The sequence below is a fragment of the Coregonus lavaretus genome (genome assembly GCF_964263955.1).
Source record: "Coregonus lavaretus genome assembly, chromosome: 2".
In the NCBI taxonomy this organism is placed as follows: domain Eukaryota; kingdom Metazoa; phylum Chordata; class Actinopteri; order Salmoniformes; family Salmonidae; genus Coregonus; species Coregonus lavaretus.
This window is the reverse complement of record NC_139989.1, coordinates 31,120,247-31,138,223: the sequence shown is the minus strand read 5'-3', so window position 1 is coordinate 31,138,223 and position 17,977 is coordinate 31,120,247. Positions and strand designations below refer to the sequence as shown.

The window sequence follows — 17,977 nt, the reverse complement described above, 5'->3', positions numbered from 1 at the left end:
GGTCCCAGCTCTCTGCAGGTCATTCACTAGGTCCCCCCGTGTGGTTCTGGGATTTTTGCTCACCGTTCTTGTGATCATTTTGACCCCACGGGGTGAGATCTTGCGTGGAGCCCCAGATCAAGGGAGATTATCAGTGGTCTTGTATGTCTTCCATTTCCTAATAATTGCTCCCACAGTTGATTTCTTCAAACCAAGCTGCTTACCTATTGCAGATTCAGTCTTCCCAGCCTGGTGCAGGTCTACAATTTTGTTTCTGGTGTCCTTTGACAGCTCTTTGGTCTTGGCCATAGTGAACAGGTGCCATTAATACAGGTAACGAGTGGAGGACAGAGGAGCCTCTTAAAGAAGAAGTTACAGGTCTGTGAGAGCCAGAAATCTTGCTTGTTTGTAGGTGACCAAATACTTATTTTCCACCATAATTTGCAAATAAATTCATTAAAAATCCTACAATGTGATTTTCTGGATTTTTTTTTTCTCAATTTGTCTGTCATAGTTGACGTGTACCTATGATGGAAATTACAGGCCTCTCTCATCTTTTTAAGTGGGAGAACTTGAACAATTGGTGGCTGACTAAATACTTTTTTTCCCCACTGTATTTATGCACTGGATTCTTGACATAGTTTACTGTAATCTACTGTTGTATTACTGCTGTACATATCATTGTTAGCTGATCTTGTGTAAATTCTCCCGGTGTACAAACGTATAGATTGCATTTGATTACTAATACAGTGCTATTTGGGTTCTTAATTAGATTAGTCCCACCGTTTTTTGTCTTTTATTTAAAATGTTGCCCTTACGTTAAAATGTTGTCATTTTACTGCATTGTTACGAGATAGTAACATAAGCATTTCGCTGCACCTACTATAACACCTGCTAAGCTGTGTACGCAACCAATAAACTTTGATTTTTAATGAATACTTTAACCCTGTGGGGGTAGGATTTACTCTGAGTACATAAACGGGACTGGCTGATCAGCCGGACTCCTGAGACAGTAGGGGTTAACATCATGATACAGTACACCTATGGGATGCCGAGAGAGAGAGCGAGAGAGAGAGAGCAAGCAGATGAGCCAGTTATCGCGAATGATGGATTACATACAGAGATTTTTTTTTTTTAAAGGAGAATATAACAAATGAATCTAACCAAAACAATGCAGTAACACAACAGAAGAAGGTATGAAGTTGATAACAGAGAAAAAAAGGAAAGTAAGTCTTACCTATGATTGCGAGAATGTGAAAGCTTCCCTCATAAACAAGTGTATCTCAATGCACGGGGTCTGAACTAACAGGTGGCGAGAGAGAAACCGAGAGAGAGAGAGAGAGAGAGAGAGAGAAAGGGAGAGAGGTGGGGAAGGGAGGGAAAGGGATAGCTGGTTGGAGAGAGATTGGGAGGAGTGAGTACTTAGCATTCAATAAAGAAATCTATAGTGTTACAGAAAGAGATATGGAAGACGAGTGGCGAGGAAGGAGTGTGTATGTGTGTGCGTGCGTACCTGTATGTGAGTGTTGGAGGGGAGGATTGGGTTGCGCAATATTGCTTGCAGTGAGTTCTCTGTTTATAATAATATTACGACTTTTTCCCCCTCCCTCTCCTCTCCTCTCTCTGTCATTCGTTCTCTAGGTTTTCTCTGCATTTGGTCAGTCTCTCCTCTCTCCCCTCCCTTCTCCTCCTCTCCATTCCTCTTCTCTTCTCTGTGCAGTTAAATTTTTTGTGTGCAATATCATCTTGGCCCGCCTGCATTAATCTTCAATGTCAACAATAATGAACCTTTGTGTTTAATCACAGCGCATGTATCTCTCTCTCTCTCCCTTTCTCTTTCTTCCTTTCTCGCTTGTCTTCTCTTCTCGCTCTTCTCTTATCTTGTTTCTCTTCTCTTCTCTTCTCTTCTCTTCTCTTCTCTTCTCTTCTCTTCTCTTCTCTTCTCTTCTCTTCTCTTCTCTTCTCTTCTCTCTCTCTTCATCATGGGATGATTGCAGTGGTAGAACAGAGCTGAATGCGACATGCTGCCAGCTACAGCATCTGTCTCTCTGTCTCTGTATAATTTGTGTCTAATGATGCTTAATGATACATGCATGCACCTCACTCTCACACACATGTTGAGCTACAAAAGCATGTGCAAATCACACACACACACATACCCATGGATAATAACAGAGGGTTTTCTTCTCAGGAAGGGTGTAACTGATCAGATCATACATTTTCCCTCTTGTCTTGCCTATCCCTCTCCTTCTCACCATATTTCTCTCTCTGTCCCCTCTCTCTCTCTCTCGCTCTGCCCCCTCTCTCGCTCTCTCTCTCTGCCCCCTCTCTCTTTCTCTGTCTATCTGCCCCCCCGCGCTCTCTCTGCCCCCCCCCCCCCCCCCTCTGCCCCCCCCCCCTCTCTCTCTGCCCCCCCCCCTCTCTCTCTCTATTTGCTCTCTCTCTCTCTTCCACTGTCTCTTCCTCTCTCTCTCTCTCTTCTCTCTTCCTCTGGTCAGTGTGTGGACAGACGGCACAGATAGGTGTCCCTGGGGGCGAAGAATCCCGACAGTTTCCCTTCGGAAAAAATCCCTCCCCAAAAAATCATCCCTCTATACTCTACTCTCTTCTCTCTGCATCCCCCTCTCTTTCTTTCTCTCTCTCCCCCCTCTCTCTCTTTCTCCCTCTCTCTTTCTCTTTCTCTCTTCCTCCCACACACACTCCCTCCTTTCTTCCCCTCCCTGCACACCAAAGGGATTGTATCAGGGTTCCTGGGGTGCTGCTTTTTGTTTTTTGATCTTCAGCCACTCTCCTCCATTCTGTTCCCTCTCTCTCTTTATCTCTCTCTCCCTCTGATCTGGGGAGCCATGTAATACGCACCAGTTTTATTAAAATGTGAGGCCATGTTGGTTTTTCTCTTATAAAACCCAAAAGTGACACATTGTTTGCTGTCTTATTTTTAAGCCAGCCGCAGGATTCAGCTTTAGCACTACAGCCTCTTCTCTCAGCTACAGTGGCTTCAACTAGGAATCATTTCTCAGCTAAAGTGTTTGTGTGTCTTCGTGTGTGTGTGCGTGCGTGCTTATGTCTGTGTCTGTGTTTGTGTGTGAATTCTGTTATTGAAGAAACAACAATCCAATTCAACAAGCACAGACCTTTCTCTTTGTTTAAATCCATTGATGCTTTACACCTCTGCATCCGGCGACTTCTTTTGTTTTGACTTGTTGAATGCTATACCTTCATTTTCTCATATCCACTCCAGTCTGTTATCAGGCCATGCAGTGTGAGACAGCCTTTATGAAACAATAACAGATGAGAGGAAAGAAGAATGACAGATAGTTGCCTGGGTCGTATTCATCAGACACCACATGGAAGAAAATGTACTGAAACAAGGAGGGGTTACCTGAACTGTCGTTTGCAAACCATTTTGCTACGGTGTGCATCTAATCTCTCTATCAGCAAGATTAGCACGTGCACATGAGTTAGCTACCACCATAGCTGCATCCATTATTTAGTAGGGACGTCAAACGTTCAGCCTGCTGCAGAGACCCTATGGACGCTCGAGTCTAGAGCGCCTGGTTAAATTATGCTTAGGGGCATTTTTTAACTCTGGTTAAAGTAGGAAGAAATAGATGTCACTAGCTAGGTTTCCATCCAATTAGCGACAGATTTTCATGCAAATATTCTAGAATCTGCATTTAAAAAATATTCAATATTTGCGTATAAAAGCATTTCCACCGACATTTCTCGCATAATTAATTTTACCGACACTAGCGTATTTTGTTACGTCAACATTTGGAAAGTTTACCACAAATGTTCTGTTTCCATCAAGCCTGTCATTATATTTTTTATCCGGCATGTACTTTACTAGCATAAACAGGTTGGATGGAAACCTGGTTTTTGGCTACGACAGGTTGTCATCTATCGACAGATACAGTGGGGAAAAAAAGTATTTAGTCAGCCACCAATTGTGCAAGTTCTCCCACTTAAAAAGATGAGAGAGGCCTGTAATTTTCATCATAGGTACACGTCAACTATGACAGACAAATTGAGGGGAAAAAATCCAGAAAATCACATTGTAGGATTTTTAATGAATTTATTTGCAAATTATGGTGGAAAATAAGTATTTGGTCACCTACAAACAAGCAAGATTTCTGGCTCTCACAGACCTGTAACTTCTTCTTTAAGAGGCTCCTCTGTCCTCCACTCGTTACCTGCATTAATGGCACCTGTTTGAACTTGTTATCAGTATAAAAGACACCAGTCCACAACCTCAAACAGTCACACTCCAAACTCCACTATGGCCAAGACCAAAGAGCTGTTAAAGGACACCAGAAACAAAATTGTAGACCTGCACCAGGCTGGGAAGACTGAATCTGCAATAGGTAAGCAGCTTGGTTTGAAGAAATCAACTGTGGGAGCAATTATTAGGAAATGGAAGACATACAAGACCACTGATAATCTCCCTCGATCTGGGGCTCCACGCAAGATCTCACCCCGTGGGGTCAAAATGATCACAAGAACGGTGAGCAAAAATCCAAGAACCACACGGGGGGACCTAGTGAATGACCTGCAGAGAGCTGGGACCAAAGTAACAAAGCCTACCATCAGTAACACACTACGCCGCCAGGGACTCAAATCCTGCAGTGCAAGATGTGTCCCCCTGCTTAAGCCAGTACATGTCCAGGCCCGTCTGAAGTTTGCTAGAGTGCATTTGGATGATCCAGAAGAGGATTGGGAGAATGTCATATGGTCAGATGAAACCAAAATATAACTTTTTGGTAAAAACTCAACTCGTCGTGTTTGGAGGACAAAGAATGCTGAGTTGCATCCAAAGAACACCATACCTAATGTGAAGCATGGGGGTGGAAACATCATGCTTTGGGACTGTTTTTCTGCAAAGTGACCAGGACGACTGATCCGTGTAAAGGAAAGAATGAATGGGCCCATGTATCGTGAGATTTTGAGTGAAAACCTCCTTCCATCAGCAAGGGCATTGAAGATGAAACGTGGCTGGGTCTTTCAGCATGACAATGATCCCAAACACACCGCCCGGGCAACGAAGGAGTGGCTTCGTAAGAAGCATTTCAAGGTCCTGGAGTGGCCTAGCCAGTCTCCAGATCTCAACCCCATAGAAAATCTTTGGAGGGAGTTGAAAGTCCGTGTTGCCCAGCGACAGCCCCAAAACATCACTGCTCTAGAGGAGATCTGCATGGAGGAATGGGCCAAAATACCAGCAACAGTGTGTGAAAACCTTGTGAAGACTTACAGAAAACGTTTGACCTGTGTCATTGCCAACAAAGGGTATATAACAAAGTATTGAGAAACTTTTGTTATTGACCAAATACTTATTTTCCACCATAATTTGCAAATAAATTCATAAAAAATCCTACAATGTGATTTTCTGGAGAAAAAAAATCTCATTTTGTCTGTCATAGTTGACGTGTACCTATGATGAAAATTACAGGCCTCTCTCATCTTTTTAAGTGGGATAACTTGCACAATTGGTGGCTGCCTAAATACTTTTTTCCCCCACTGTATATGCAGTAGATATATGCAGTATACCCAAGTTCATTGAGGTTTGTCTGTTAGAAGAGCACATGTTGTACATTTAGCTGCAGTTATTGTCCCAGTTCCATTAATTCAATACAATATTGATGTGAGTGATGAATTTGCGCGCGCTATTGATTACAATAGAACAAGCTAAGCCATTCCAGTATTGAGTGACCGCTTGGCAGTGTTGCCAACTTAGCGACTTTGTCGCTATATTTAGCAAGTATTCAGACCCCTCTAGCGACACATTTTCAAAAAAGCGACTAGCGACAAATCTAGCGACTTTTTCTGGTGTTATTGGAGACTTTTGGAGACTCTGACGTGAAAGCACGTATCGTTCTTACTCTTCTCAACGAGCAGCGGGTGCTGCTGTGGACGAACAGCGGGTGCTGCCGTGGGCCCCACCCCCTGTCCCAAAGCACTCACAGGCGGCCCAGTCCTCGCGCAGCAGTCCCTCCCATCTGAAATCAGAGCAGGAGATGTTCACCCCTCCGTGTCCAGACTGCAAATGAATCGCCGCATGCGGGAAGCCGCTGCTGGCTGATCCCACCCTGGCTTACATTCAGAGCGGGATGTAAATGTAGGGTGTTTTTTACTCACTTTTTGTCTCTCCCACGACATTATTCCTCTCTCCTACAGCGTCCATCACAATTACATGCACATGGCCAATTATGCAAATTAGGTCATGCCGTCATTTATCGACTTTTAGGACAGCCAAAAGTTACTTTCCTTACTGAGGAGTTGGCAACACTGCCGCTTGTTAAATATAGGTGGATGTGCAGTTTATAAAATGTTGCAAAATACAAGTAATCTGAACATAAGAGTGAGTAACTTTTATGTATTGGTCTTCAAAATATCATGAGTTATTTCAGCACATTGATTATGAATTTGGACACTTAAAACCAGTGTTTTGACACATGGCCATAAATCAAAAAGCCATGACAACAGGAACAGCAACAGTATCATTTTCAATGTATGTTTTACAAATATAAATGGTACTTTTAACATTATGATTCAACATGGTTCTACTTTATCAGTTAAAAACTACTGAATGAGCCAAAGAACATGCTATGATTTATTGATTTTGATGATATTAATGAATTTATTGATTTTGATGAAATTAGTGAATTCCGGAAAATTTGTTTGTCCTGGCTATATTTAGTTTTGCCCTAGACAATACAGAATACACTTGTATGAGCTACGAACTAACTTGCAAATCCGACTTGTACGTTGGCTAGCCTGTAGCAAGCTAGCCTGCCTCGCTAGCATTATCATATGATGATGTTACATAACCAGCAGTATTTAAAAAAATACACAAAAACGTGTATGAGCTACGACCTAAGTTATAATGAGGTAGCTATCTAGCTAGTTATCTAGTTAGCTAGCTAAGCTAACGTTAGCTAAAACGTTAGCTAGCCTGCCTCGCTTTATCAAAAGATAGCTACCTACATAACCAGCAATAACGTTATCTAAGTTATACAAGAGGTCATTATATTCCAGTATTTCTGGTTATACTTACCACCACTGGTTGTTGCACACCAAGCTAGCATTACTGGTGCAGACTTGGGGACCGACAAACTCCAAGCACCTATTCCGTCCGCACACTAGGGTCCTTCGTCAGGGCATGCACACCACAGAACTTTGGCTGTGGAAGCATGGTCAATCCGTATAGGGCCTGTGAGATCCTTTGAGTGCGTTTGGGGGCGATGAAACAACGGAGCCCCATTCAGTTAAGGGAAGCGAAGTAGGCGGAGGGGCGATTTGCAAGTGGAGTTTTGCAAAAGGGGGCTTGATTTGTTGACATAATTGTAATCCAAACGCAACCTTCAAACTCAGTTTTAAACAAGACTGACTTTATGACCCAAATTATCTTATTTACACTTTGTAGTCAATTGTGACACTAGAATAAATGTTTCTGACTCATATAGATGCCACATAGGCCGATTTAAAAGGGATTAGTTGCTTTTTAGACGCAGTCGCTCTTTAAGACTATAGTTACTAGCTCGGGGAGCTGACACAGGTCTTCAGGTCTCACAGGAGCAATAACTCATCACAGGAGCGTGATTTGCCGGTCGCACTGTGGTGCCTTTGAGAAAGTATCAGGATGCGTCCAAAATGGCACCCTATACCTATAGGGCTCTACTTTTGACCAGGGCCCAATATATAGGGAACATGGTGCCATTTGAGACACAGGCAGTGTGAGACAGCCTTTATGAAACCATGACAGAGGAGAGGAAAGGGGGAAAGAAGAAGAGTGACGGATCACAGATCTAATGTAAGTTCTCTGATAAGAGCTAGCTAGAAAAGATGCTTTGGCTCACACAGGTCAAATGGTGGTTGATATATCCAGAGCCTTGCTCTTAGTTCTCACACGACATGTCATCACTTCATAGGAAAAAAAGGTGCTATTTAGAACCTAAAAGGAGTCTTCAGCTGTCCCAATCGGAGAACCCTGAATAATCCTTTTTGGTTCCAGGTAGAACCCTTTTGGTTCTAGGTAAAACCCTTTTGAGTTCCATGTAGAACACTTTCCACAGAGGTTTTTAACTTGGAACTCAAAGGGGTTCTACCTTGAACCAAAAAGGGTTATCCTATGGGGACAGTCAAAAAACCCATTTGGAACCCTTTTTTCTAAGAGTGTAGTACTATACTTAATAGTCTGTTCTAGCTTGGGGCTATCATCAGGATGATATACACTATATATACAAAAGTATGTGGACACCCCTTCAAATTAGTGGATTCGGCTATTTCAGCCACATCTGTAGCTGACAGGTGTATAAAACAAAGCACACAGCCATGCAACCTCCATAGACAAACATTGACAGTAGAATGGCCACTAAATCCAAGATGGCATAGCAGTGTGGTCGTGTATTATGTTGTGTCCTCGTGTAAATAGTCTGTATTTTTTGTTGTTGTTGTCTTTTTTCGTATATATTTCTCTCTCACTTTCCATCCTTAACTAAATATACTTCCCTGCAACCCGCCTCACCCAATGTGGAACGGATTCTATTATTTCTTCATACCTTTTATCAAGAACCCACGGCTGAAACTAGCCAGCTAGCCAACTAACTAGCTACTTGCTATTAGCTATTGCTATTAGCCACCGTTAGCGGTCTTCACCACTGTCCGTGGCCTGCTCTAGCCTGGACAATTATCGGCCAGTCTGCACAGCGTGCTATCGACCCAGAGCATTTCGGATTTTCTGCCGGAATCACTGAATCACTGGACCTTAACACCGGATCATCACAACTAGCTAGTTGCAACTGAATGGATGTTGTTGTTGGCTAATCACCACTAATCACCACTTGTCCCAAAGCTAGCACCAGTTAGCCTTGAGCTAGCCGCGAGCCAGGCCCATCTCCCGGCTATCCACCTCTCTGTCAACCGGACGGGACCTCCTAGTGTCGAAACGGAGCCCCGCCGATCCATCACGACTGGTCTGCCGACGTAATCGTCTGATGTGGTTTCAACAGGCTTCCCGTTGCGACGACCACGAAGATCCATCTGCTAGCACCGGCCCGCTAGCATGCGCAATCATCAGCTGTGCCTCCTGCTCACCTGTGCTGTAGCAGCCAACGAACTTACCTATTGCTGTTCACTGGACCTTATGATCACTCAGCTACATATCTGATGCCCTCTGGACTTTTCATTTACACGGTCCCCATCCTGTTTATCATTACCAGTTGTTGTCTTAGCCCTCTCGAATAACACCTGTGATTGCGTTATGCCTCTCTCCCATGTCAATATGCCTAGCCTATTGCTGTTTGGGTTAGTTGTTATTGTACTATTTTACTGTAAAGCCCCCAGTCCCGCTCAACCTGCCTCAGATAGCTTCTTTGTCCCACCCCCCAAACACGCGGAGACCGGCTCAATCGGTACCTCCAGTGATGCTATCTCTTTCATCGTTACCCAATGCTTAGGTGTACCTCCACTGTACTCATATCCTTCCAAATCCTTGTCTGTACATAATGCCCTGAATCTATTCTAGAACGCCCGGAAATCTGCCCCGTTTATTCTCTGTACCCAACGCCCTAGAAGACCAGTTCTTAAAGCCTTTAGCTGTATACAGTGGGGAAAAAAAGTATTTAGCCAGCCACCAATTGTGCAAGTTCTCCCACTTAAAAAGATGAGAGAGGCCTGTAATTGTCATCATAGGTACACGTCAACTATGACAGACAAAATGAGAAAAAATAATCCAGAAAATCTCATTGTAGGATTTTTAATGAATTTATTAGCAAATTATGGTGGAAAATAAGTATTTGGTCAATAACAAAAGTTTCTCAATACTTTGTTATATACCCTTTGTTGGCAATGACACAGGTCAAACGTTTTCTGTAAGTCTTCACAAGGTTTTCACACACTGTTGCTGGTATTTTGGCCCATTCCTCCATGCTGATCTCCTCTAGAGCAGTGATGTTTTGGGGCTGTCGCTGGGCAACACAGACTTTCAACTCCCTCCAAAGATTTTCTATGGGGTTGAGATCTGTAGACTGGCTAGGCCACTCCAGGACCTTGAAATGCTTCTTACGAAGCCACTCCTTCGTTGCCCGGGCGGTGTGTTTGGGATCATTGTCATGCTGAAAGACCCAGCCACGTTTCATCTTCAATGCCCTTGCTGATGGAAGGAGGTTTTCACTCAAAATTGCACGATACATGGCCCCATTCATTCTTTCCTTTACACGGATCAGTCGTCCTGGTCACTTTGCAGAAAAACAGCCCCAAAGCATGATGTTTCCACCCCCATGCTTCACAGTAGGTATGGTGTTCTTTGGATGCAACTCAGCATTCTTTGTCCTCCAAACACGACGAGTTGAGTTTTTACTAAAAAGTTCCATTTTGGTTTCATCTGACCATATGACATTCTCCCAATCCTCTTCTGGATCATCCAAATGCACTCTAGCAAACTTCAGACGGGCCTGGACATGTACTGGCTTAAGCAGGGGGACACGTCTTGCATTGCAGGATTTGAGTCCCTGGCGGCGTAGTGTGTTACTGATGGTAGGCTTTGTTACTTTGGTCCCAGCTCTCTGCAGGTCATTCACTAGGTCCCCCCGTGTGGTTCTGGGATTTTTGCTCACCGTTCTTGTGATCATTTTGACCCCACGGGGTGAGATCTTGCGTGGAGCCCCAGATCGAGGGAGATTATCAGTGGTCTTGTATGTCTTCCATTTCCTAATAATTGCTCCCACAGTTGATTTCTTCAAACCAAGCTGCTTACCTATTGCAGATTCAGTCTTCCCAGCCTGGTGCAGGTCTACAATTTTGTTTCTGGTGTCCTTTGACAGCTCTTTGGTCTTGGGCATAGTGGAGTTTGGAGTGTGACTGTTTGAGGTTGTGGACAGGTGTCTTTTATACTGATAACAAGTTCAAACAGGTGCCATTAATACAGGTAACGAGTGGAGGACAAAGAAGAATCTTAAAGAATAAGTTACAGGTCTGTGAGAGCCAGAAATCTTGCTTGTTTGTAGGTGACCAAATACTTATTTTCCACCATAATTTGTAAATAAATTCATAAAAAATCCTTCAATGTGATTTTCTGGATTTTTTTTCCTCCATTTGTCTGTCATAGTTGACGTATACCTATGATGAAAATTACAGGCCTCTCTCATCTTTTTAAGTGGGAGAACTTGCACAATTGGTGGCTGACTAAATACATTTTTTCCCCACTGTACTTATTCTGTTCCTCCTCTGTTTCTCTGGTGATGTAGAGGTTAACCCAGGCCCTGTAGCCCCCAGTATCACTCCTACTCCCCAGGCGCTATCATTTGTTGACTTCTGTAACCGTAAAAGCCTTGGTTTCTTGCATGTTAACATCAGATGCCTCCTCCCCAAGTTTGAGTTATTCACTGCGTTAGCACACTCTGCCAACCCTGATGTTCTAGCAGTGTCTGAATCCTGGCTTAGGAAGGCCATCAAAAATGCAGATATTTCCATCCCGAACTACAACATTTTCCGTCTCGATAGAACTGCCAAAGGGGGCGGAGTTGCAATCTACTGTAGAGATAGCCTGCAGAGCTCTATCGTACTATCCAGGTCTGTGCCCAAACAGTTTGAGCTTCTACTTCTAAAAATCCACCTTTCCAGAAATAAGTCTCTCACTGTTGCCACTTGCTACAGACCCCCCTCAGCCCCCAGTTATGCCCTGGACACCATATGTGAATTGTCTGCCCCCCATCTATCCTCAGAGTTCGTACTGCTTGGTGACCTAAACTGGGATATGCTTAACACCCCGGCCTTCCTCAATCTCACACAAATTATCAAGGAAGCTACCAGGCCAGGTACAACCCTAAATCCGTAAACATGGGCACCCTCATAGATATCATCCTGACTAATTTACCCTCTAAATACACCTCTGCTGTCTTCAACCAGGATCTCAGCGATCACTGCCTCATTGCCTGCGTCCGTAATGGGTCCGCGGTCAAACGACCACCCCTCATCACTGTCAAACGCTCCCTAAAACACTTCAGCAAGCAGGCCTTTCTAATTGACCTGGCCCGGGTATCCTGGATGGATATTGACCTCATTCCGTCAGTAGAGGATGCCTGGATGTTTTTCAAAAGTGCTTTCCTCTCCATTTTAAATAAGCATGCCCCATTCAAAAAATTCAGAACTAAGAACAGATATAGCCCCTGGTTCACCCCAGACTTGACTGCCCTTGACCAGCACAAAAACATCCTGTGATGTATTGCATTAGCATCGAACACCCTCCGCGATATGCAACTTTTCAGGGAAGTCAGGAATCAATATACACAATCAGTTAGGAAAGCAAAGGCTAGCTTTTTCAAACAGAAATGTGCATCCTGTAGCACTAACTCCAAAAAGTTTTGGGACACTGTAAAGTCCATGGAGAATAAAAGCACCTCCTCCCAGCTACCCACTGCACTGAGGCTAGGAAACACTGTCACCACCGATAAATCTACGACAATCAATAATTTCAATAAGCATTTTGCTATGGCTGGCCATGCTTTCCATCTGGCTACCCCTACCCTTGCCACCTCCTCTGCACCCTCCGCTGCAACTTGCCCATGCCCCCCCCCGCTTCTCCTTCACCCAAATTCAGATAGCTGATGTCCTGAAAGAGCTGCAAAATCTGGATCCCTACAAATCAGCTGGGCTACACAATCTGGACCCTTTCTTTCTAAAATTAGCCGCCGAAATTGTCGCAACCCCTATTACTAGCCTGTTCAACCTCTCTTTCGTATCGTCTGAGATCCCCAGAGATTGGAAAGCTGCCACGGTCATCCCCCTCTTCAAAGGGGGTGACACTCTAGATTCAAACTGTTACAGACCTATATCCATCCTGCCCTGCCTTTCGAAAGTATTTGAAGGCCAAGTTAACAAACAGAACACCGACCACTTCGAATCCCACCGTACCTTCTCCGCTATGCAATCTGGTTTCCGAGTTGATCATGGGTGCACCTCAGCCAGCCACGCTCAAGGTCCTAAACGATATAATAACCGCGATTGATAAAAGTCAGTACTGTGCAGCCGTCTTCATCGACCTGGCCAAGGCTTTTGACTCTGTCAATCACCGCATTCTTATTGGCAGACTAAATAGCCTTGGTTTCTCAACTGCCTGCCTCGCCTAGTTCACCTACTACTTTTCAGATAGAGTTCAATGTGTCAAATCGGAGGGCCTGTTGTCTGGACCTCTGGCCGTCTCTATGGGGGTGCCACAGGGTTCAATTCTCGGGCCGACTCTATTCTCTGTGTATATCAATGATGTCGCTCTTGCTGCTGGTGACTCTCAGATCCACCTCTATGCAGACGACACCATTTTGTATACATCTGGCCCTTCATTGGACACTGTGTTAACAAACCTTCAAACAAGCTTCAATGCCATACAACACTCCTTCTGTGGTCTCCAACTGCTCTTAAACGCTAGTAAAACTAAATGCATGCTCTTCAATCGAACGCTGCTTGCACCCACCCGCCTGACTAGAATCACTACTCTTGGTGGGTCTGACTTAGAATATGTGGACAACTACAAATACCTAGGTGTCTGGTTAGACCATAAACTCTCCTTCTAGACTCACATTAAGCATCTCCAATCCAAAGTTAAATCTAGAATCGGCTTCCTGTTTCGCAACAAAGCCTCCTTCACTCATGCTGCTAAACATGCCCTCGTAAAACTGACTATCCTACCGATCCTTGACTTCGGCGATGTCATTTACAAAATAGCTTCCAACACTCAACTCAGAAAATTGGATGTAGTCTATCACAGTGCCATCCGTTTTGTCACCAAAGCCCCATATACTACCCACCATTGTGACCTGTACGCTCTCGTTGGCTGGCCCTCACTACATATTCGTCGCCAAACCCACTGGCTCCAGGTCATCTATAAATCACTTCTAGGCAAATCCCTGCCTTTTCTTAGCTCATTGGTCACCATAGCAACACCCACCCGTAGTATGCGCTCCAGCAGGTATATCTCACTGGTCATCCCCAAAGCCAACACCTCCTTTGGCCGCCATTCCTTTCAGTTCTCTGCTGCAAATGACTGGAACGAACTACAAAAATCTCTGAAGCTGGAGACACTTATCTCCCTCATTAACTTTAAGCATCAGTTGTCAGAGCAGCTTACCGATCACTGTACCTGTACACAGCCCATCTGTAATTAGCCCACCCAACTACCTCATCCCCATATTGTTATTTACATTGTTATTTATTTTGCTCGTTTGCACCCCAGTATCTCTATTTGCACATCATCTTCTGCACATCTATCACTCCAGTGTTAATACTAAATTGTAATTATTTTGCACTATGGCCTATTTATTGCCTTACCTCCATAACTTACTACATTTGCACACACTGTATATAGATTTTATATTTTCTATTGTGTTATTGACTGTACGTTTTTGTTTATTCCATATGTAACTCTGTGTTGTTGTTGTTTTTAATCGCACTGCTTTGCTTTATCTTGGCCAGGTCGCAGTTGTAAATGAGAACTTGTTCTCAACTGGCTTACCTGGTTAAATAAAGGTGAAATAAAATAAAATAAAATACTGAAGAGTTCAGTGACTGTCACGGTTTCGGCCGAGGCTGCTCCTCCTCCTGGTTCGGGCAGGCTTCGGCGATCGCCGTCCCCGGAGTACTAGCTGCCACCGCTCTATGTTTCGTCATACGATTGCTTTTGTCTGTCTGTATCACCTGTGTCCATTTGTGTGTTGATTGCGTGTCTTATAAGTTCCTTGTTTTGTTCTAGTATGATTGTGTGTTGATTATTACTGCCACAGTGTCGGAGCTACGTCTTTGCTCCCTGTTTGTTTTGTGTTTTAGTGTTTACGCGTGTGCGTAATTCTCCCTCGCCTCTTTGTGTTTTTGAGGTCGGAGGTTTTCCTATTATACTTTGGACTATTAAATACTGTTGGACTTAACCTCAGTGTCCTGCGCCTGATTCCTCCACCACATCCACATCGGTTTAGTGACAGAACAACACACCACCATGGAGTCAGCAGGAACAGCGGCGGCACCTGAATCCCTGGAGGACCGGATCAACTACCAGGACACCATGATCCGGCAACTCGGGGCCGCCATGGAAGAGGTGTCCAACACTCTGCGCCGATTGGTGAATCGAGAGGTGCCCACGCACTCTTACAACATCCCATCACCAACGGCCAGTCCTCCTCTCTCAGCACCGGAACCCAGTGGCATTCGGCTCTCGCTCCCGAGGGCATATGACGGTTCTGCAGCCGGGTGTCACGGATTCCTCTTGCAGGTGGAACTTTACCTTGCCACCATACACCCGGCGCCCTCGGGATACGAGAGCGTCTCCGCCCTCATCTCCTGTCTATCCGGCAAGGCGTTGGAGTGGGCCAACGCCGAATGGAGGGGAATAGACGCCGCAACCATCACCTACGCGGAGTTCTCCCGCCGCTTCAGGGCTGTCTTCGATCATCCACCTGAGGGGAAAGCGGCGGGAGAGCGTCTATTCCACCTCCGACAGGGGAAGAGGAGCGCACAGGAGTTCGCACTGGAGTTCCGGACACTAGCGGCGGATGCGGGGTGGATTGAGAGGGCCCTCATCGACCACTACCGGTGTAGCCTACGAGAGGACGTTCGTCGTGAGCTGGCCTGCAGGGACACCAACCTGTCGTTCGACCAGTTGGTGGACATTTCCATCCGTCTAGACACCCTGCTGGCTACCCGCGGACGTCCCGAGTGGGGGTCGTCCATTCCACCCTCCAGCACCTCCGAGCCGATTCCCATGGAGCTCGGGGGTGCTGGCGCTAGAGAGAGAAGGAGAGGGAACCCGAGGGGGGCCATCCCCTGCACCACCTGTGGTCGTGGAGGACACACCGCGGCCAGGTGCTGGGGAGGGTCTCCTGGGAGAGGTGACAACAGGCCACGCACTGGGGAGTCATTTCAGGTGAGTAGGCGCCCCACTTACCCAGAGCTTTCTGTTGGTCACATGAGTATTCCTGTGAGATTTCCACAGGTGGCACCTCATTCCCAGCATAAGGCGCTAGTAGATTCAGGCGCAGCTGGGAACTTTATTGATCGGGCATTTTGTGGTAGGTTAGGAATTCCCCTTCGGCCGGTAGAAGCTCCATTTCCTGTCCACGCATTAGACAGCCGGCCGTTGGGGTCGGGTCTGATCAGGGATGTCACAGCACCACTGACGATGACGACGCAGGGGGGTCATGAGGAGATCATTCAGTTTTATCTGATTGACTCTCCTGCGTACCCCGTGGTGTTGGGCCTTCCCTGGTTAAGCACCCATGATCCTACCATAGCGTGGCAACAGAGGGCTCTTATGGAGTGGTCTGCCCAGTGTGTAGGGAGATGTCTAGGTGTTTCCGTAGGGGCGACCTCGGTAGAGAGTCCGAACCAAGTGCCCGCACTGCGCATTCCCCCTGAGTATGAGGATTTAGCACTCGTGTTTAGCAAATCGAGGGCAACACGGCTACCTCCTCATAGACAAGGGGACTGTGCGATAAATCTCCAGACAGGAGCAGCTCTTCCCCGGAGTCGTGTGTATCCCCTGTCTCAAGAGGAAACAGCGGCTATGGAGACTTACATAGCCGAGTCCTTGGCACAGGGATACATACGGTCCTCCACTTCCCCGGTCTCCTCGAGTTTCTTCTTTGTGAAGAAGAAGGACGGGGGATTGCGCCCGTGTATTGATTACCGTAGTCTCAATCAGATCACAGTTAAATACAGTTACCCACTTCCACTGATTGCGACGATGACGGAGTCATTACGCGGAGCGCGGTTCTTCACAAAGTTGGATCTCAGGAGCGCGTACAATCTGGTGCGCATTAGGGAGGGGGATGAATGGAAAACAGCATTTAGCACCACCTCGGGTCATTACGAGTATCTCGTCATGCCATACGGGTTAATGAATGCTCCTTCAGTCTTCCAAACCTTTGTTGACGAGATTTTCCGGGACATGCATGGGCAGGGTGTAGTAGTTTACATCGACGACATCCTAGTGTATTCTTCTACACGAGCCGAGCATGTAGCCCAGGTGCGCCGAGTGTTGAGAAGACTGTTGGAGCATGACTTGTATGTCAAGGCAGAGAAATGCCTGTTCTTCCAGGAGTCCGTCTCCTTTTTGGGTTATCGGTTGTCCGCGTCTGGCGTGGAGATTGAGGTAGACCGGGTATCGGCCGTGCGTAATTGGCAAACTCCAACCACTGTAAAAGAGGTGCAGCAGTTCTTGGGTTTTGCTAATTACTACCGGAGGTTTATTCGGGGTTTTGGACAGGTTGCAGCTCCCATTACGTCCCTGCTAAAGGGGGGTCCGGTTCGTTTGCAGTGGTCGGCTGAGGCGGACAGGGCATTTGTCAAACTAAAGAACCTGTTCACCTCGGCTCCTGTGCTGGCGCATCCGGATCCCTCTTTACCATTCCAAGTAGAGGTAGACGCGTCCGAGACCGGTATTGGGGCAGTTCTGTCACAACGGTCCGGCACGCCACCTAAACTCCGCCCCTGTGCGTTCTACTCCAAGAAGCTCAGCTCGGCGGAGCGTAACTATGATGTTGGGGACAGGGAGCTGTTAGCCGTAGTCCAGGCCCTAAAGGTGTGGAGGCATTGGCTTGAGGGGGCCAATGCCTCCACACTGACTGATCACCGTAACTGATCACCGTAACCTGGAGTACATCCGGGCAGCTAGGAGATTGAACCCTCGTCAGGCTAGGTGGAACATGTTCCTAACCCGGTTCGTTTTTAAGATCACATACATCCCTGGGTCCCAGAATGGTAAGGCAGACGCCTTGTCCCGGCGGTATGACACAGAGGAGAGGTCCAACGAGCCTACTTCCATATTGCCGGAGTCTTGTTTGGTGGCTCCGGTGGTATGGGAGGTCGATGCGGAAATCGAGCGGGCACTGCGTACCGACCCTACTCCCCCCGAGTGTCCTGTGGGGCGGACGTACGTTCCGCTCGAGATTCGTGATCGACTGATTTATTGGGCTCATACATCACCCTCCTCTGGACATCCAGGTATTGGCCGGACCGTGCA

General features: G+C 46.1%; 1 protein-coding gene across 1 annotated transcript in view; it reads right to left on the bottom strand.

Annotated features, from left to right (window-relative positions):
* LOC311102237 (double C2-like domain-containing protein alpha) overlaps window positions 1-1,498 on the bottom strand; it is a 77,657-nt gene extending 76,159 nt beyond the window's left edge. The window contains exon 1 of the mRNA XM_084143496.1: window positions 1,217-1,498. The gene's annotated coding sequence lies outside the window, so the exon portion shown is untranslated. The remainder of the gene's footprint in view (window positions 1-1,216) is intronic.
* Window positions 1,499-17,977: the final 16,479 nt, after the last annotated feature.